This window comes from Canis lupus, chromosome 22 (assembly GCF_011100685.1).
Source record: "Canis lupus familiaris isolate Mischka breed German Shepherd chromosome 22, alternate assembly UU_Cfam_GSD_1.0, whole genome shotgun sequence".
Lineage (NCBI taxonomy): Eukaryota > Metazoa > Chordata > Mammalia > Carnivora > Canidae > Canis > Canis lupus.
The window spans coordinates 33,386,117-33,407,980 of NC_049243.1; the positions used below are offsets into that span (position 1 = coordinate 33,386,117).

At 37.3% G+C, this 21,864-nt stretch overlaps 2 long non-coding RNA genes across 2 annotated transcripts in view; both read left to right on the forward strand.

Moving 5' to 3' along the window:
• The window catches only part of LOC119877392, an 85,929-nt gene extending 79,425 nt beyond the window's left edge, over positions 1-6,504 (forward strand). The window contains exons 3-4 of the long non-coding RNA XR_005376047.1: positions 5,788-6,016; positions 6,367-6,504. This is a non-coding gene — a long non-coding RNA (uncharacterized LOC119877392). The remainder of the gene's footprint in view (positions 1-5,787; positions 6,017-6,366) is intronic.
• Positions 6,505-7,553: 1,049 nt separating this feature from the next.
• Positions 7,554-21,269, forward strand: LOC106557558. Its single transcript, XR_005376048.1, has 3 exons — positions 7,554-7,659; positions 14,130-14,179; positions 19,757-21,269. It is a non-coding gene; the product is annotated as an uncharacterized LOC106557558 (long non-coding RNA).
• Positions 21,270-21,864: the final 595 nt, after the last annotated feature.

Sequence of the window (21,864 nt, forward strand, 5' to 3'; positions counted from 1 at the left end):
TTCTCCTGCTGATGCTTTTTTATTGCAAGGTGGATGGTGTTTATTTTGCACGGCTAACAAGTGAGTTCAAAGCAACACGTTGCTCTTGAACTCCTGCCAGATTCCCAAAGCTGAAAGCCCCCCTGCCTGGTAGAGCCGACCTGTACTATCAAAGCCTGATTAATTTGCAAAGGAATGTCAAAATGACTGGTGCACCGCATTTTCCACCACCCGCTTCATTTGACACTTAAAGGAAAGCTAAGTGGGAGTGTAAAAGGAAGGAAATTCATTCAAGGCAGCACACCCTATAATGTGAATTAATTTCACAAGAAAAATGGGAGCTCTCTGCTGAGTACTTCCCGTTTTCATCTTCTTTGCTCTTTCTTTTAGCTACTGTTTTCGTAAGGGCTGCTAATAAACATTATGTTTCTGTTCTCACATCATCCATATTAAGAGTAAATGCTGTCATTAGACTTGGCTCTGAAATTCTTTGTGTCAAAGTGCCTACATGAGGCTGCTTCATCTGATTCAGTCACACCACTTAAACAGCAGCCCCATGAAGACAAAAGCTTGGTTCAGGCCAATATTTTTCTCCTTTCAACGCTTAAAAAAAGCCACTTCAATCAGAACCAAGAAATCTGTTTATGAGCAAATACAAATTATTATTGGAGAAGGCAAGACTGATGAAACAAAGTCTTACACTGAATTTCTGAAGGTATAATTCAGACGTGATTGGAAATTCGATTCAGCTTACATATATGTATTGATACTAAAACAAACGTCAAGTAAATACAAGACTTCAATTTCACTTACTCAGATTTTAATCTGTATCTTGATTGCCTTTTATAATCTCAAACTTTATTTAAAACTTGTACTGAAAGTATGATATTGGCATATTCTTACCAAGTGAGATCATCTACAAATCATTTCCCTTGGCACAGACCCTAGAACTCTATTTAAGCCTATACTTGATTATTTTCCCAGTGCATTTGCATGAATTCTATAGATTGCTATTATCATCACCGCGGTGAACAGTAGTAATCTCACCTTCAGATTGTCCCCCTTACTTGAGTTTTAACTATGCATTTCTTTACTGTTACCCTTTGCCCTACACTTAACTCTGTACATCAACATGACTTATCTCTATTATCAGAATATGAGGTAATCTGGAGGTGAATCTTCTGGCAATGCCTCAGTTGCTTGAGAGTGAGCTACTGGGGTATGGTCATGCTGTAGTTGTCTAAAAGTGAGTGCAGGTCAAACTGAGTGCCGTGCTGCACATAGAGGAAGGCTGTAATGCCACAAACCCAGATTTGGATTACAACTGAAGCACTTAATAGTTATGTGGCCAATACTAATTAATGAAACTTTCAAAGCCTTAGCTTCCTCATATGGACAATAACGTTAATAATAGTCCCTACCTTGTGGTTTATTGTGCTTGGTACTGTGCATGTCAAATAGGAAGCACTCAATAAATATTAGCTATTGCAAAATCATAGCAGTTTGGAAATTCTGTGCTGCAAGAATTAGGAATTTCCTCAAGTGGGCTTTAAAAATAAGAAACACCTGATCTAATGGGACAGGAATCTAGAATTAAGCCACACTCCAGGTTTGGTGTGACCAAGTCTTCAGTTTTGTCTTGGCATTTCTCTTGGCCCTCTTTTTTGGGTTAATTTCATCCTTGGGCTGGCTTCCCTCATGATTGGAAAAGAGCTGCCAGCAACAACTAGGACAGTCATCTCCTTTGTTCAGTTCAGCAGAAGAGATAGGAGATAAAAGTGCTTCCTCAGCCATAAAATAAAACTTCCCCTTGTAGTATGACTGAGGGTACCTTAAGCTCTATACTCATCCAATGTGGCATGATGGCAGTCACCATGTACCCCGATTGTTTTAAGCCTGGTTTTCCAGGCCTATTCCTAGTAAGGGGGAAGAGAATTTCATGATGACATATACCAATGAGGATCTCATCCTGGAGCTGAAGATGGAGGTCATCTTTTTCTGAGTCACATGAGCTGGAGGCAGAAGGGTGGATGAATAAACCAAGTTGGAGTTCTATTAGGAAAACTGAAAGGAATGATGGGGTCTATCAGTTAGTGCTCCAGAACAGAAATAGTACACTAAACTGTGTAATTTAATAATATTCTAATTATAAAGGTGAAAGCAGGGTCTTTCTTTTAGTTAGCAACAGACAGGAGCTGTTCCCATTTCTAAGCCTGAAGGAAGAGGGAGAGAAGTAGTGCTAGAACTACATCATTTCTATTTTTTTCTACAAAGAATATGTACAATTTTTATAACCAAATAAGGTAATAGTAATTATTTTGTAAAGGCTGTTTTTATGGAGTTGTGTTAATTTTCTATAAAATTTACATATACCAACTTATTCTGTACTGCATTTGATCCTTTTATTTATTTATTTTTTTAAAGATTATTTGAGAGAGAGAGAGCCTTTGTGGGCAGGGGGAGGGGCACAGGAAAAGAGAGAGAGAGAGAGAGAGAGAGAGAGAGAATCCTGAAGTGGACTCACTGCTGAGCAAGAAGCTCAACACTGGCCTGATCCCAGGACCCTGATATCACAACCTAAGCCAAAATCAAGAGTCAGACACTTAACCAACTAAGCCACCCAGGCACCCCAATATTTGATCCTTTTAAAGATAGATGGCCCTGAGATAAGTAGGAAAAAAATGTTTTTCTGTTTAATTAATAAGGAATAAAAAGTACCCAATGCTTTTCTAAGAGCCTTTTTTTAAATCAGGAAATTGCTTAATATTATTTAAAATCACCAGTTACAAAAAAAAAAAGTAAAATAAAATAAAATAAATAAAATAAAATAAAATCACCAGTTACAGTTTAAACTTCAATTGTGCTTAAAGTTCATGTAAGTCCTGGTTGATTTTTATGGGCCAGCAATGGGACAGCAAGATGAAAAAGATAATGCAGTTATCTTTAAAGGGCTCATGAAAATGTGAACAAAGGTGAACACAGACATAGATGTGCACATACACAGACAAGGCTGAATTGGGAATAGGATGGGCATTCAAAAGTCAGAGAAGAGGTCAGAACACAGAATAGCATTTTAGTGGAACTTGAAGGCTGAGTAGTAGATCATGATACTACTGCATGCTATTCATACATGATGTGCTCAGGAGATACTGTTAAGTTTGGTGAGGACTTAGGCAAGCGGGAAGGTGTAGAAGGAGATGAGCCTGTATTTTCATGTTACAAAGTTGGGCGTAAGCTCTGTACCCAGTGAAGAGGTATTACCAGGCTTTTATTTATTTATTTTTTATTATTACCAGGCTTTAATCACCAAATTAGATGATCACAGATTTTCATTACAGAAAGAAAATCCTAATGGCACTAAAGGAGGAAATTAGAGACAGATAATGTTTTCAGGAGACTCTCTAAGACAGAAAGAGCAAAGGGCCTGGTCAGGATCTTAGCATGGAATAATATAATAAAGGGGACCCATTTGAAAGATGTTTCTTGGTAAACAAACAGATTGGATGAATAAGGGCTTGGGATAAATTGAGGATGCTCTGCTTTCCCACTCAATCCATGCTTCCTGAGAGATGTCCTTCACCTATGGCCAGCTATCACATATCCATTTATATTTTCCAGGCTTATATCTTTAGGACGGATGCATGTCATGTCGCATCTATCTGTTATAATCAGATGGATGTCCCATAAGCATTTTAAAGTCAACAGATGGGATTAAAGCAGAGATTATAAACTTCCCTTCCAAATGTATTTCTAGGTACACTCTGCTGCTCAAGAGAGGTGGCACCTCTCTGGAGACTCCGTGAGTCTTTCATTTGCCTCCACCCTTCCATTTAATCACCAGGTCTGGGTGACTTTTACGCTTGAAATATATTTTTCTAAATTTGCCCTTGCCTTTCTGTCAATACCACTGCTATCTCAGAGTCATCCATTTCCTTAAACACCCCTCCTTCCTTTATTCCATCCAGTTCGTCCAAACCTCCTTCCAGTTTTGTCTCCTAAAGAGTCATTCATTTGTATCAGGCCATCACCATTGCTTACTTTTATTAAAGTGATAATTATAATAATGCTTTTAATCTCATCAGTTCAGTTCCTCAGCTAATTTTACCCACCTTATTAAGGGATCTATCACCAGCTCTTCTGCTTCTGGTTCAGGCCACCTTCCCCTACCCCCTGGTGAGCCATCTAAAACACAATCTGCCCGAGCCACACGTCTGCTTACTGTCTGTCACCAACGCTCTGAAGGCCAATATTTGTAGCAGGGCTGACAGTGTTCTTGAAACCTCTGCGTCCTTCTCCCACCAAGTCCCAGGACTCCCGGTTTCACGAAGTAGTTTCTAATTACATACATTAGCATAACCATAAATACAAGTTTCCAAAATCAAGGCTATTTAGTCATTTCCTGTTCTTTTATGCATAACCTGTGGTTCTTCAATACCTCTAATTATTGAATTAGAATATATTACCACATTCTCTACAGAGCACACAGTAGTCCAGTATTCTGGGATAATGATAATTACAAATGTAGTTCTAGAGTCCTGTATTGAGATCCTGAAACTTTAATGGCATTTCCACAATTGAATTATGTAACAAGTACTATGGCTCAAGTTTATCTGGTTTATTTTTCACCTTGGCAAATAATACTAGTAATAATGATGTTGATGATAGCCACATGGATTAAAGACCAGCAATGTCCCAGCTGTTGTTAAATATAGTCAACAGTGAGGGAGTTGGGGCATCAAACCCTGTGCAATTGAAAAGCTGCATGTAATTTTGACTCCCTAAAAATGTACCTGTTAATAGCTTACTATTGCCTGAAGACTTATCAATAACATAAGGAGTTGGCAGGCAACCTATTTTGAATATTATACATGTTACATACTGTTTCCTTTTACTAAAGTAAGCTAGAGGAAAGAAAATGTTGTTAAAATAAGAAAGAAGGGATGCCTGGGTGGCTCAGAGGTTAAGCGCCTGCTTTCGGCCCAGGGCATGATCCTGGAGTCCCAGGATTGAGTCCCACATCAGGCTCCCCATATGGAGCCTGCTTCTCTCTGCCTGTGTCTCTGCCTCTCTCTCTCTGTGTCTCTCATAAATAAATAAATAAAATTTTTTAAAAAATCAGAAAGAAGAGAAAATGCATTTACATTGTTCTACTGTATTTTTTGAAAAGAAATTTCATATAAGTGGATCCATGCAGTTCAAACCCATGTTGTTTAAGGGTCAACTGTACTTTATCTTCATTACCTCAATGACTAAATCACAGAAAGCCTCAGATTGTTCCCCAAAGCAGTAATGCCAAAGTGAAGATTCAACTCCAAATTTTCTGATTCCAAGATTCGTTTTCTTGCTACCAGGAGACAACATTTAACAAAAGTTTAGGAAGTGTATGAGTAAGTACTTTAATCATAACCAAGTATATCAAGTTATCTTTAATTCTGTGCTTAACTTCCTGCCTTATTTTTACCTATTTGTGTGAAACAGTTGGCTAATGCTCAAATATTTACAGTAATGTTCAAAGGATAGTAACATAATATCTATAACTTTGCACTTGGCTGTAGAATTCCCACTTAAATTAATTGCATGTCCAAAACAAACATCAACTTTAAACATACCTGAGCATCTGCCTGTGTTGATCCTCACAGAAGTTTCTGGCCATTATAAACTTCCTCAAGGGAGACTATCTACTGCTCTCCCCCTATGCACATCAGGTTAGATCCCCTCCTTGTATAATGCTGTGACCCTTCATCTGCTTCTACCATACAATTTTTAAAAATTATACTTTAATATGTTTTTCTATAATTATTTCTTCAGGAATATCTGCCACAGAGAAAACAAAAAACCCATGACAGGAGGCAATTGGTCTGCCTTCTTCTTTATTGTCACCCATCATCTAATCCTGTGCCTGGTATGTTTGCATCTATCAGAGGAGTGGATGCATGTGCGAAACTACTGAGGAATACAGATATGTGAAAACCCTTTCAATGTTAGGAATCAGCAAACATGGATCACAGGAACTGAGGAATGGGAGCTGTTGAGAGAGGTAAATGTTCAATTTCAGAGGACCACAACTACGATGTTGAAGAGTTATAAACAATAATTAGCAGGAAGTACAATGACTAACACAGTGTGTTGATGATAAGAGTCTTACGATGGAAATAGTTAATGATTAATTTGGTTACAGTAAGTTCTTAGTTATATAAACTTGTTTTTTTAATGGTTTGACTGAACAATTCAGAAAATTCTCCTGTTAATTACCACATATTTTTTACTTACTGCTTCATAGATAAAAACATTAACCACATTTAAGCTTCCTCAAAGACACCATTCCCCCCATTGCTCTCTTGTATAACTTAAATATCTTTGCACTTATGACATAAACGTCCTTTGCAGGGATGCCTCGGTGGTTCAGCGATTGAGTGCCTGCCTTTGCCTCAGGGAGTGATCCCAGTCCGGGGATCAAGTTCCACATCGGGCTCCCTGTGAGGGAGCTTCTCCCTCTGCCTACGTCTCTGCCTTTCTCTCTGTGTGTCTCATGAATAAATAAATAAAATCTTTAAAAAAAACAAAAGGCCTTTGCAGTTACAACTCTCCATACAACTTCTGGTTTGGCTGGTGTATAAAATGAAATTAGGGAGGAGAGTGTGATCCAAAATTAAACAGGAGGCATTACATTTTCTATATAAATGGTGCTCTAGTTCAGTGTATGGCTGAAAGGAATGGCACATGTACAGAAGACCTCACTCAGTTTACTTCAAAAACTAGCCAGTCATAAATTGAAAAACGTCTCATGGAATCCAGTAACTTAATCTTTTAACTGGTGGGACTCCTGGGTGGCTCAGTGGTTGGGCGCATCTGCCTTCAGCTCAGGTCATGATCTTGGAGTACCAGGATCCGGTCCTACATGGGGCTCCCTGCAAGGAGCCTGCTTCTCCCTCTGCCTATGTCTCTGCCTCTCTCTTTCTGTACCTCTCATGAATAAATAAATAAAATGTTTAAAAAATTGTTTTAGTCTTTTTAACTGGTACCTTTTTATCATCATGTAGGAACCAATGATTCTAGGAAAAAAAACTTGTGAAAAACATAAGCTTCTCATGTAGAAAATCTATTGCTAGAGTCAAAGCCACTAAATTATGTGTATGATCTACAACAAGGCAAATGTTTTCCAGGGCCTATGGTGATTTATCTTTATAATGCCTGATTGCCTATTGTGGTAGCCAGCCTCCCAAATGACTTCCAGTGATCTTCATCACACCCATATGTAGTTGGAGTTCACACCCATATGTAGTCCCCTGTCACATCGTATCAGGGCAGATTTGTGACCAACAGCATACAACAGAAGTTATGGTAGATCCCTTCTGAGATTAGGTTACTAAAAAGACTATGGTTTCTTAGATAATCATGCCTTCTTCTTCTTCTCCTTCTCCATCTCCTCCTTCATCTCTTTGTATCTGTCATCTGGAATCTCCCACTTGCCATTAATATTAAATCAGCCTATGAGGAGGTTCATGGCCAGAAACTAAAGTCTCTGGCCAACAGACAGTGAGGAAGTGAAGTCTGCCAATAGCCATGTGAGTGAACTTGCAATTAGATCCTTCAACCTTGTCAAGACTCAAGATGACTACAGCACCAGCTGGTGTATTGACTGTAACCTCTAGAGAGAGACCCAGAGCCAGAACCAACCAGGTAAGCTGCTTGCAGATTTCAGACCCTCAGAAATTTGTGAGATAATAAATGTTTTAAGCTGCTAAGGTTAAGCATAATTTCTTATACAGAACCTAATTCAAGAAATCCTTAGGAGGGTGAAATAAGAAAAAGAGCTTAGAAAAATGATAATAAAAATGCTATCCAACAGCTAACACATCATCATGGCTAATTCCACCTCCCATTAACTCTAATAGTAGACAGAGTGTCTCAAGTGTCTAAAGAGAGATTTCAGTATAACAAATTCAGCTATGAATATGTTCTCCTCAAATCTCATAAAATAAAAGAAATATCACAAGCTGTGTTCACTATTATAGACAAACTAAAATTTATTTTGTTCTGTTTTCATAATGAAAATTAACTGTAATAATTTGTTTTTATAAGAAAATTTTTTTTAATGTTTACTTTTCCTCAATAAAGATATAGTACTCTTCAGGACCAAGAAGATAATCCTGCTGGAATAAAAAAATACTAACGTTATATTCATAAGTTAGCATTCACTTTAAAATCGATCCAGTGTGTGACCATCTCATATGTAGAGCCAGAGATATCCCCCAAGAAATACTTAACTTTTAAAGAAGCTAACATCTTGGGATCGTTCTTCCAAACTGAAACTAGTAATATCCCTAATAGTCAGCCTGTAGGAAAAAAGAAAAAAAAAAAAAAAAAAAGAAACAAACATACTTTATCTAAAGTAACTTTGGGATGAAATATTTGATAGTAGTTCATGCTTTATAGCTTTAAATTCCAGGATTAATATATTTCAGAAATTATTTAAACTCCAGGATTAATATAATTCTAAAAGTAGTTAAAACTATTTTGGCAAGAGATGGCCCTCAAAGATATTATACTTCATTTAGGACTTATTTGCCACAAGAAAAAAAGTTTTAAAAGATACATTTAGAAGAAGTACAATGTAATAAATAAAGAAATGAAAGTGCTTTATAAAGCTGTATAATATCATATAAATAACAGGTATTATAATATTGGCAATTACGAAAGCAAACCGTAAAATGCATTTGGGGGAAAACGTGTACAGTGAGAAAAATAAAAGCTACATAAAAGAATGAGGGAGGAAATTTAGACTCAGCCGTGTCAAAAGCAATGTGCTTCTTAACCACTGAAAAAAAGCATTTCCATTAGCAGGACAGATTTAAGTGGTTTAACATTGGAAGACCATAATCTTCTGAGGGACGGAAATCTATGAAAAGATCTGTGAATAATAAAGGAATTGAAAATAGAATAAAGGGCAGAGGGAGGACAAGGAGAAGAAAAATGAGTAAAAGGATGCTTCTTAACAATATAATTTGAATTTAAAACTCAGAACATCTGCTTTTATAAAAATCTGAGTGTATTAGCTTATAATAATTAGCATCTTCAATTGCAAGGAAGAAATAAAAGGACTATTAGAAGAAAAAAACACACCATCTTGAGGACAATAAAGTTTTCTCTGATTCAAAAGGGGAGCTTCTTACAGTCCAGTAGCAGCTGTATGTACATCTTTCAAAGGGCATTCTTCTGAAGGAATTTAGATCAGACAGTCAATTCTTTTTTGGTAATAAAAAATTGTATCTGTGAAATGATATTTATTCTCTATTTGACCTTCTTTTCCAATCTTACCATCATTTAAGAACTTTGCACAATAATAAGAATGATCTTTTCTGTTAAAAAGTTAAAATTTTAATTTCATAGGCTCTTCCAGCCCATCAAAGTATTGTTAGAAATACTCCTTTTCTAAAAAAGAAAAATCAAAAGTTTTTGACTTTCCAGTTTTATTTTTCACTTAAGGAAATAAATTCTTCTCTTGGTAATAATTACTAACAGAGTATTTCCTTTCTGTAATGGCAACTTTTAAGTTGTATTTTCTAGGAATTGTGTGATTTATTTTTATTAATTTCTGGGAATAAAATACATTACTATAAATTTCCTTAGATTCTGGGGAAAAAATACCTAATAATAATATTTACTTCCGGAGAATGTGGTTTTTCCCTTCTTGATGTAGCAAAATTCTATTGCCCTCAGACTCTTACTGGTTTTCTACATCTACATTATATTCATCTTTGACTTTATATATATTAAAATTATTACTTTCTAATTTGTTTTTACAAATTATCATGTTTATAATATGCCTGAATCTCCTTCCATATTTCATAAAGTTTAGAAAAGCAACAAGCTTTTCTAGGATTTGAATATTTTGTGATCACATTATTTCTTATGTGCCTCAGGTTGGCATAATCTGGAAAAAAAGACCTCATTAGAAGAAAATTGCAAGACAGAGCAATCTAACCCATGAAGTGCAGATGCATAAAGGTTTTGTAGTTCTTCACTCTCATCATTCCAGCCAGGCCTACAGATTTCTAGCTATCCTACTTAATGCAATGACCTGAATTGTCTACTTTACTATCCAAATGATTGGTGGTTACTTGCCAAACTACAACTTTGCTTTAGAACGAACTCCTGAAGTATAGTGGAGAGTTAAAACTACTATCAAGATAATTCAGTGCAAAAGAAATACACTGAGAGAAACCTGCCTTATTTTTTTTAACTTTATCAAGATTGATACTGTCTACAGGGATGAAACTCATTGCACAGTTTTTTTTATTTTACCTTCATAGACACTTTCTGAAGTCTAGACTAGTCAGGTCTGTGGACTAGAACTGACTTCATCCTGCTATCTAATACTGACTTTAACTGCCTCCTACCAAAATTTTTCAGAGGCATATATATGTTAACACACAACAGAGATGGCTTTTCTGTTATCTACATAACTCATTGTGAAGTACTTGATGGAATAGATTTTTGAAAGCTTGGTTGACAATTGACAAAGACAAGTTATTTTATTTACAATGCATAAGATCATGTATAATTCCTTGCAAGAGGATTTAACATTCCATCTAAACAATATTTGATAGGAAAATAGATTGTGAATTTGTACGTGTGTATTAGGAGTGATAAAATTGATTTTTCTCCTCCAAGCTCTATTTTCATCAATGAAAGGAAGTCACTAGTTATTTAAACATGAAAATTATCTTGATATATTAATGATTTTATAAACCTAGAAGTAGAATGACATAAAAAAAAAGATAAGGACTTACATGTAATCCTTATCTTTTATTTACATGTAAGACTTACATGTAAGTCTCCCAGAGAATAATTAACCAATCATGGTCTCAATGTAAGTTGTTAGTTTTATAAAAATACTTATTGTATGAATTTTTTTAAATTTTAATTCATATAATAAAGCTTACTTTAATGTAAACTTATGTGTTAATATAAATCCTCACAATAACCTTTGAGTGAGAACAATTATTATCACCCCACTCCTTCATTAGATATTAGTGGCAGTCACAAGAGGATGCCCACAAATGAGCCATCCAATGCTGATCCTTCTTGGCACATGGTAAATTAGGTACAAATGAATGATTTTTTTAGTTGAAGAAATGTGTGCAAAAGTGATCTGTTATCTCTGTGAAAAATATTAAGTATTCATGTAAGACTCTCAGTGTCCCTTTCCACTGCCTTAATAACATTGGAAGCTCTTATCAGGATGGTATTTTCAATAACCTGAATCCCAGAGTGATTACCATGAGTAAAGAGCCCCTGAAGAACAGCTTAAACATGTAAAATAATTGTGGTGGGGAAAAAAATGTTGTTTTCTGTTACTGAGACTTGGAGACTTATTTGTTGCTGCACCATAACCTAGCTTTTCCTGACTGATACACCAATTACATTTTGTCACTTACCATTTTTAGTCTGGAACACATAAAGCTAATTTTATTTGTTTTAAATAAACAGTTGTAAGAGAAATGATAAGCAAGGAAGGAAGAAAAGGAGAGGGAGAAATACCTTTATGCTGCTATTGCTTCTTCTCACCTTTTCCTTCTTTCATTTTCCATCTTCCTATGATCAGTCTTGAGCTGATGAGTCTTGAGTGCTGAGTCTCTTGAGCATTTTAGAGACTCAGGGACAGAAGTGGAGAGTTTGTTTCTGGATATGGAAAAGAAACACGGAGACTTCCCATTTAGGACTAAGTAGAAATATTCTTATTTGCTATGATGGAAAAAAGAAAACCCAGCAGACTCTAGAATATCAAATATCTTCTCTTTCCTACTATCAAAAACTCTGAAAAATTAACTTGAACCATGTGAAATTAGTGTTCATATGGGTCAAGATGATTAAGTAATGGTAAAATAACTTCAAGATAGTCACTTGTGAGCCCTTCATATAATATTGGAAAAAATACTAATTTCATAAGATGTAGTTAGGAATCACTCAACTGAGAAGGTGGGTAAAGGAGATTCTTTCATTACTATTATTTCCAGAAACATATGCTATTCCTAGAATATTGATATCTCCATATAAGCTTGTTATCGTATTATTGTTTTGACAACTCTGTGACCTAGGTTAGATAAGGATTAATTTTTCCTATTAGTGAGGAAACTGAGGCAGGTGATGAGACCAAGGTCACACAGTAGAATTAAAAAGAGGTCCCAGGTGATCAGCACAAAAACATCATGTAATACCCAATATAAAAGATTACATGCTATCTGATGGGACAAAGACATTTTATTTTTAAGTTATGCATAATGCCAAAATAACAATTTTATGTAAATAGTCTCTTCCAGATAAGAAGAAAAATGCAAACCAATTATTTACCGAAGTCTAGTTGTTTCAGTGAATTAACTAAATCTAAGTACAAATGATTTGCTATTTAGATCCTATGTCAGCTTTGTAAATACATACTCCCTCCTTCCTAAACTGTTCTTGAGACAGCTTCATGACCTGAAATGTCAATTTCAATTTAAAATGCTCAAAATTAAGTATAAATTTATGGGGCATCCTAGATCTGAGCCTGATAGGTTGTATTTGTCAGTCCCACTGTAGTCTTGCTAATTTCATTTTCATCACTGTTTTCCAAGACACACATTATCTTAGTTCTCCTAATCAGGGCTGCATTTTCTTAGTTTCTTTTGCTAATTTATCTTCATCTTTCTAACCCCTAAATGTAATATGGTCCAAAGGCTCTTTCTTAGAACCTCTTTTTATTTCTAACTGTATTCATTCTCTAAATGGTCTGCATTCTCATGACATTAAATGCTGTATATAGACCCACAAATCTCAGCTGCAATCTTAACTATTTCCCTGAACCTCAGACTCATGTATCTAATCATCTACTCATCTTCATCATTTGTGGGTTTCACAGGTATCTCAAGATTAAGATGTCAAAAATCATATTTCTGATTTCCTGCCAAAATGTTCCTCCTACATGATTCCCCACCTCTCCAGTTGTCTCAAGCTAAAAACTTTGGAATGAGCTTTGATTTGTCTTTTCTCATACCTCATATCCAAACCTACAGTTCCATCATTCCTTACAACCCTACTACTTTCCACCTCTACCCATTTTGAGCCACATTATCTAACATGCGGATGTCTGTAATTGTCTCTTAATTTCTTGTTAAACAATGTTTGGTGTGTTTACACCATGGGCATGAGCATCACTTGGGAGTTTGTTAGAAATGCAGAATCTCAGTCCTCATCTTTGATCTAGTAAAACATAATCTACATTTTAACAAGATTCCCTGTGATTTATATGCACAATAAATTGTGAGAAACTTCATCCTAATTGGTCTCTCTGTTCTTGCTCCAGAACCTCTATAGTCCATTTGCAACACAGCAGCAACCAGAGTAATCCTTTTAAAATGACGAGATTAGTATTGCATCTCTGCTCTGCTTAAAACCCTTCATATCTTACTACAAGTAGTAGCCAAAGTTTTCACAGGGGCTGACAAAGCACCTGCATACCTGGAACCTGCTACCTCTTGGCACTCAATGCCTACAGCTCACATTCATTAAGAGCATGTTGATTGGATATGGAAAGTTTCTAACTCTTCTGGGCAATTCCTTAGTGATCCCCTCAATATATCTTACTTCTACAGACAGGTAACTTTATTCTGAATGTGGGTTTAAGAGTCCGTACATTTTACTGAGATACACTGAAACATATGTAACTATACAATGGCTGAGATTTGCATCAAAATAATATGAGAGGAAGAGAAGCAGATATAGGTATAGATGAAACAAGATTGGCTACAAAGGAAGGTAGTTAAAGGTTATGAGAAGATCACTTGTTTCCCTATCAATTTTTGTGTACGTTTGAGATTTGTCATAAGCAAGTTTTTTTTTTTTGAGATTTTATTTATTTATTGGGGGGGGGGGGGGCATGTACACCGGCATAAGGAAGGGCAGAGGGAGAGAGACAAGCAGGCTCCCTGCTCAGCATGATGTGGGGCTTCATCTCAGAACCTTGGGATCATGACCTAAGCCAAAGTTAGATGCTTAACTGACTGAGATACCCAGGCACCCCTGTAAGCAAGTATTTTTAATGTGTATAGATTATAGAGAAAACATAAAATCATTTGTTAAATCTATTTTCTTCTTTTTCTTGATAACAGAATAAAATTATATGATGTTCAAGTTTAACTTTGGTGGCAACAATGAACAAGTAAGTCAAGACAATACTTTAATAATTATTGTCCTTTGTGCTTATGATTTTGCCTCTCCTTAGGTTTGTGTAGATAATATATCCTTTATTATTAAGGATAAATAAAACTTTATTATATAAAGTTTTCTAACAGCAGATCATTTTAATGGAAGATTCTATCCCCTGTGAAATTAGAACTATAACTACTTTGACAGAATTAAACTTTGAGGTTTAATTATAGTTTCTTCTGGAAGAGTACTGATATCCTATTATTTAATAAGTAGTATTAGAGTTTCTCATTTATTTGACTATTTTCCTGGCAGAGTCTGGCACATAGTAGACAGTCAACAAATATTAGAGGAGTAAATGAATAAGAGAATAAATGAATAAGTAAATTAATGGTGGTGATTCTTAAAAATAAAATCTAACCTAGTTTTTCCAGCTGTCAAAATTGAGTCATGACAAAATTATCCTTTCTCAAATGATTATATCAGCAAAGGAATGTGAATTTCTCACCTGGTTAGGATTGTAACCCAATATTTGTTTTAGGCTACATTCTCTAGATAACAGATTCTAAGGTATATATTTGCATATAGAAAGTTTGTTGGAGGGATCCCTGGGTGGCGCAGCGGTTTGGCGCCTGCCTTTGGCCCAGGGCGCGATCCTGGAGACCCGGGATCGAATCCCACATCGGGCTCCCGGTGCATGGAGCCTGCTTCTCCCTCTGCCTGTGTCTCTGCCTCTCTCTCTCTCTCTGTGACTATCATAAATAAATAAAAATAAAAAAAAAAAAAAAAAAAAAAAAAAAAGAAAGTTTGTTGGAAAGTACATGAGAGAAAAACATCTATAAGAGTGAAGAAACAAGGACTCAACAAAAGGAGAAACAGAACGGGGAGAGGGAAGTGACAGAGGCCTCAGCCAGTCCTACCTGCAGTTCTGGAGCTGGGTGGCCCTTCAGAGTCCCAAAGTAAGGCCTTTGTAACCCATGTACAGAGCAGTAATTACCTGCAGACTGCCTCTAGGGCGTTCCACGGAGGGCAATGCTTAGGGAGGGGGTTAGCTGTGAGCAGTCAAGCTACAACCTTACTATAATATTCATTTTGACACCCCATAGTGGAAATTTCATCCCCCCCAAAAATGTTCTACAATTATTTTCTTTCTACTCATTTCTCCACGTGACCTTTGTCTCTACCATATACTGAATCTTTTCTGTATAAAAGAATATTGAATTCACTCTTTCCATTTTCCCCTTCTCTTAACCTGTGAAATTTGCTTTTCTTCTACTTTAAGCCTATTTTTCCTTAACCCTATATATTCTTTTTCCTTTGTATTTTATTTTAAGACTTTTTTATTGTGGTTAAATATACATAAGATAATATTCATCATCTTAATGATTCACAAGAATACATTTCAGTGGCATTTAAAACATTCACAATATTGTATAACTATTATTATTATCTTTACCCAAAATGAAAACATTTGCTCATCCTCAGCAAAACTCTGTATCCATTAAACAATAACTCCTTCTTCCCACTTTCCCTCAGCCCCTGATAGCATCTTTTTTTCTGAATCTATGAAGTTGCCTATACTAAGTACCTCATATAAGTGGAATCATTCAATATTTGTCCTTTTGTGTCTGACTTATCAGACTTCAAAGCATAATATTATCAAGATCTATCCATGTTGGGGCATATATCAAAATTTAATTGATTTCCAAGGCTGAATAATGTCTCATTTTATGCACATACTACATTTTTCTAATCCATTCATCTGTTGATGGACACTGGGTTTTTTTCTACCTTTGGGCTATTATGAATAGCCAAGGAGACTGCACCATTTTAAATTCCCACCAGAAATGTATGAGAGTTGTAATTTCTCTATATCCTCACCAAAATTTTCTATTTTCTAATTTGTTTTTGCTGTTGTTGTTTATTTTTCCTTGTTACCATCCTAATGGGTATGAAGTAGTATCACATAGCGGGTTTATTTTTTTTTAATATTTATTTATTTATTCATGAGAGACACAGAGAGAGAGAGAGGGAGAGAGAGAGAGAGCCAGAGACACAGGCAGAGAGAGAAGCAGGCTCCATGCAGGGAGCCTGAAGTGGGACTCGATCCTGGGTCTCCAGGATCAGGCCCTGGGCTGAAGGTGGCACTAAACCACTGAGCCACCTGGGCTGCCCACATAGTGGATTTAATCTGCATTTCTCTAATGAGTAATGTTAAGTATTTTTCATATACTTTATTGGCTATTTGCATATCTTCTTTGGAGAATGCCCTATTCACTCTTCTAACATGCCAATCCCTTTCTGGTCCACATATCCTACTGTACTTGGTTGTCTAGTTTTCTAGTCTCTTCACCCCATGATGCACTGTTCCTGTCATGCGAGTCCAAAATCCTTTGCTACTCCCCTAATTCATTTTCTCTACATTCAATACCAGGCTGAGAAGTATAGATTAGAGAAAGCAAAAAACTCTATTGACTGTGGCCATGTCAAATATACGCTATTGAACTTCACCCTAGTATTCAGTGCTGCTCATCATATAGCTGATATGGGTTGTTTGAAAAAGATAAGTAATTTACCACTTTTTTAAATTGAAATTATTTGTGATCTTGTCTAATTATGCCTGACTTGGGGGTCTTATAGGAAAATAATTATATTTCAGACATATTTATCTCCCCTTAATAACTATTGAAATTCTTTGAACATAGAAGGCACTTAGTAAAGGTTTGTTAATAAATGAAAGAATGAAAATTGGGTAGGAAGTACCAAACGTGGGGTGCCTGGCTGGCTCAGTTGATAGAGCATGCAACCCTTGATCTCAGGGTTGTAAGTTCAAGCTCCACGTTGGGTGTAGAGATTACTTAAAAATAAAATTAAAAAAAAAATACCAAACATAAAAACTATCTCATACTGAACACTTTTTTTTTTAAGATTTTATTTATTTATTCATGAGAGAGAGAGAGAGAGCAAGGGAGAAGCATAGACACAGGCAGAGGGAGAAGCAAGCTCCATGCAGGGAGCCCAATGTGGGACTAAATCCCAGGACTCCAGGATCACACCCTGAGCCAAAGGTAGATGCTTAACTGCAGCACCACCCAGACATCCCAGTCCTTTGGCATTTAAATCTAGGGGGTTTTATGAGATAGTTGATGGGCTATTTTAATCTGATTAACCCTCCATGCACCTGTCACCCAATCAGGTTTTGATCCATGTGCTCATCTACCTCAGATAGTTGTTTACATGAGAAAGGTTAGAGATCTCCTTTCAGGGTGGTGTAGAATAACAAATGGAGTCTTTTCCTTTTAAGGACAGTTTCCTCTTAGGACAGGGGCCCCTTGCCCTTGCCTGCCTTTCTTCCAACTATCCTCTGTTAGTGGGAAATCCTGTTGAGTGTTGTAATCTATGTATATATGTGCAAGTGTGAAGGAGGAAGAGTAAAAAATATATATATTTAGTTATCTCCTTAATTAGTGACAACATTCAATAAATTGGAAGATTGGAAGTTGGAAAGGGAAAAACTAAGGAAGGAACAAAATTTGAAAATCATTGGAATTTCAGAAACAAGTACAAATTACACATGTCCCATGATAGCCAACAGGGTGGAAATCAGGACTCTGACGTAAAAGGTCATAAGAGAGGTATGTGGAATTTAAGAAACAAAACACAGGATCATAGTGGAAGAGAAGAAAAAATAAAACAAGACAAAATCAGAGAAAGAGACAAACCATAAGACTCTTAGTCACAGGAAACAAACTGAAGATTGCTGGAGGAGAGGGGGGTGAGCTATGAGGAAAGTGGGTGATGGACTTTAAGGAGGGCATGTGATGTAACGAGCACTGGGTGTTTTTTTTATTTTTTATTTATTTTTTTATTTTTTAGCACTGGGTTTTATATCAGAGTGATGAATCACTGACTTCTACCTCTGAAGCTAATAATACATTACATATTAATTAATTGAATTTACATTTTAAAAAATAAATAAAATGTACAAATGGGGAAAAAATGTTATCTGAGAGGTATAAAACAATAAAATTATAGCCATAGAACAGAAATTATTAATAAAAGGTTTTTAGGAGGGGAAAAGGAATTTGACAGATTAGTCAACACTTTCTCATAAGTTTCCAGCATTGATCTGCAGTATGAGGGCCAGAGCACAGAAATCGGTTGTATAAAGTTGCTAGTAATGGGGATAAAGGAAGGGAACATAGTAAAAAGTCAAGGAGATGAGAGATATTAGAGCACCAGTGAAGAAATTACTGAACTCACTACTGGAGGTCAAGGATGTTTATATGACTTTGTGGATTAGAGCACTCTATTCCCTTGAACTACCTACCATCTTAGGATTTCATGTGAGGGAAGCAACTGGATGTGGGGGCAGATGGGCTTTTTCTTTTTAAACTCTGATAAAGCAGCCAATCAAATGTTTTAATCTAATTTAATTTAATATTTTATTTATTTATCAATGAGAGACACACAGAGAGAGGCAGAGACATAGACAGGGAGAAGCAGGCTCCCTATGGGGAGCCTGATGCGGGACTTGATTCCAGGACTCCAGGATCACGCCCTGAGCCAAAGGCAGACACTCAACTGCTGAGCCACCCAGGCATCCCCATTTATTTTATTTTAATTTATTTTTCCTCCCAGGCAAGATTTTTTTGCTTAGGAGAGATGGTGTAAAGCTAACTGATAAGAAGAAATAGCTAAAAGTATTTAATTTTTTCTATTTTTAAAATTCTTTTTTTATTTTGAAACAGAAATAGAAGATGAAAGCAATTCATATTAAGAGTCTTATAAGTTGAAAACATGTGTAAAGTGGCTGTAAAGAACAATTCAATAGAAATGGAATTGCCAAGTCATAAGAGATTCACAAATTGCCCTCAATTGGGCTGCTGAATTGATCTGTGGTCTCCACATCCACAGAGGAGGATGTTTGCTGTCCTTGGCACAAAAGAACAGTCCTATCCAAATTACTATATCCAACCCTCAATACGTTCTTTTAAGGAACATTGACATTTCGTACACCAAGAGGGCAATAATGGGTACAATGAGAAAACTAGAGTTTTGTAGCTTAAAACAACTCTTGAAATATTTCAACAAATGGTCACTAGGGAGAAAGACATTTGTCTCAGTGCTGTAGTGGAGGAGTGGAGGATTCTGCATATTTCATTTGACTTTAAAAATCATGTTAGAGGGATCCCTGGGTGGCGCAGCAGTTTGGCGCCTGCCTTTGGCCCAGGGCGTGATCCTGGAGACCCAGGATCGAATCCCACGTTGGGCTCCCGGTGCATGGAGCCTGCTTCTCCCTCTGCCTGTGTCTCTGCCTCTCTCTCTCTCTCTCTCTGACTATCATAAATAAATAAAAATTAAAAAAAAATCATGTAAGGGCTCTTTGCTCCTCCCCATTCAACAGACAGCTAAATCTTCTAGTGCAATGCCAGCTGCATCCCTGAGATATGATGGTGAAGGTTGAAGTAAATGGATTGGGCCATATTGGGCACCTAATTACCAAGGCTGTTTTAACTCTGGCAAAGTTGATATTGTCACCATCAATGACCCCTCTTACTGACCTCAACTACATGGTCTACGTTTCCAGTATGAATCCACCCATGGCAAATTCCGTGGCACAGTCAAGGCTGACAATAGGAAACTTGTCATCAATGGAAAGCCTATCTCCATCTTCCAGAAGTAAGATCCCACCAACATCAAATGGGGTGATGTTGGTGCTGAGTATGTTGTGAAGTCCACTGGGTCTTCACTATCATGCAGAAGCCTGGGGCTCAGCTGAAGTGTGGGGCCAAGTGAGTCATCATCTCTGCTCCTTCTGCTGGTGCCCTCATGTTTGTGATGGATATGAACCATGAGAAATATGGCAACTCCCTCAAAATCGTCAGCAATGCGTCCTGCACCACCAATCACTTGGCCCCTCTGACCAAGGTCATCCACAAAAACTTCAGCATTATGAAGAGACTCAGGACCATGAGTCCATGCCATCACTGCCACCTAGAAGACCATGGATGGCCCTCTGTGAAGCTGTCATGTGATGGCTAAATGGTTGTTCAGAACATCATCCCTGCTTCTACCAGCACTGTCAAGGCTATAGGCAAGGTCATCCCTGAGCTGAACAGGAAGTTCACTGGCATGGCCTTCCGTGTCCCCACCCCTAATGAGTCTGTCGTGGATCTGATCTGCTGTCTGGAGAAAGCTGCCAAAAATCATGACATCAAGAAGGTGGTGAAGCAGGCATCAGAAGACCCTGTCAAGGGCATCCTGGGCTACACTGAGGACCAAGTTGTCTTCTATGACTTTACCAGTGACACTCACTCTTCCATCTTAGATGCTGAGACTGGCATTGCTCTCAGTGGCCACACTGTCAAACTTATTTCCTGGTATCACAATGAATTTGGCTACAGCATCTATGTGGTGGACCTTAAGGGTCCACATGGCCTCCAAAGAGTAAGAGCCCCCTGGACCATCAGCCCCAGGAAGAGCAAGAGGAAGAGAGAGGCCCTCAGTTGCTGTAAAATCCTTGCCCCAACTCATCTCCCAACACACTGAGAATTTCCTGACCTCCACAGTTTCCATCCCAGACTCCTTGAAGAAGGGGAGGAGTTTGAGGAGACCTACCTTGTCCTGTACCATCAATAAAGTATATTGTATTCAGCGTAAAAAAAAAAAAAAAAAAAAAAAATCATGTTAGGTAGCTATTTTAAAATATATTTTTTAAAAGAGCTTTCAGAACTTCTGAGGAAGAGGAGTTGCATTTAGGAGGACCCTAAGAGTTTAGGGATGCAACTAGATAACATAAAATAACCCAGAAAGAGAAATGAAGACTGACAGAATAGACTCCATGGCTAAATATAGAAGCCGCATGAAGACAGAGACATTTGGAAGCTAAAAAGACCAGCAGTGCTGTCCATGGAAGGGAGGGACACTGTGGGCACAGAACCGGAGAGAAAAACACCCTCGCATCAGGCCCCCCAGGCACAGGGAACCTCAACAGGGAGGACATATCCCTATAACATTTAGCTTTGAAAGGAAGAGGGTTTTAATTTCTTGAATTCATTTTTTAAAGATTTATTTATTTATTTGAGAGAAAGAGTGAGAGAGAGGACGAGTGGGGGCAGGGGCAGAGGGACAAAGAGAGAATCCTCAAACAGAGTCCCTTCCTCTCTGAAGCCTGATGTGGGATTTGATCCCAGGACCCTGAGATGGTGACCTGAGCCAAAATCAAGAGTCAATTGCTTGGGCAGCCCCGGTGGCCCAACAGTTTAGCGTGCCTTCAGCCTGTGGTGTGATCCTGGAGACCTGGGATCAAGTCCCGGGCTCCGTGCAAGGAGCCTGCTTCTCCCTCTGCTTCTCTCTCTCTCTCTCTCTCTCTCTCTCTGTCTGCCATGAATAAATAAATAAAATCTTAAAAAAAAAAAAAAAAAAAGAGTCAATTGCTTAACTAACTGAACCATCCAGGCACCCCTAATTTCTTGAATTATTACAATCAGCTGGGATTTTTAACACCTGGAACTTTAAAAATCAGTAGGCTTGGCTCTGGGACAGCGAGAAGAATGTAAAGCCCCCACCCTTAAAGAGATAGCACAAACAAACAGCCCCAGAGAGATACAGCACAGAAATAGCAGTTTGAAAAACAGCTGGGGTATACAGGACGATTTGTTAACTAATCTCAGAACCTATCGGAGATGACCAGGA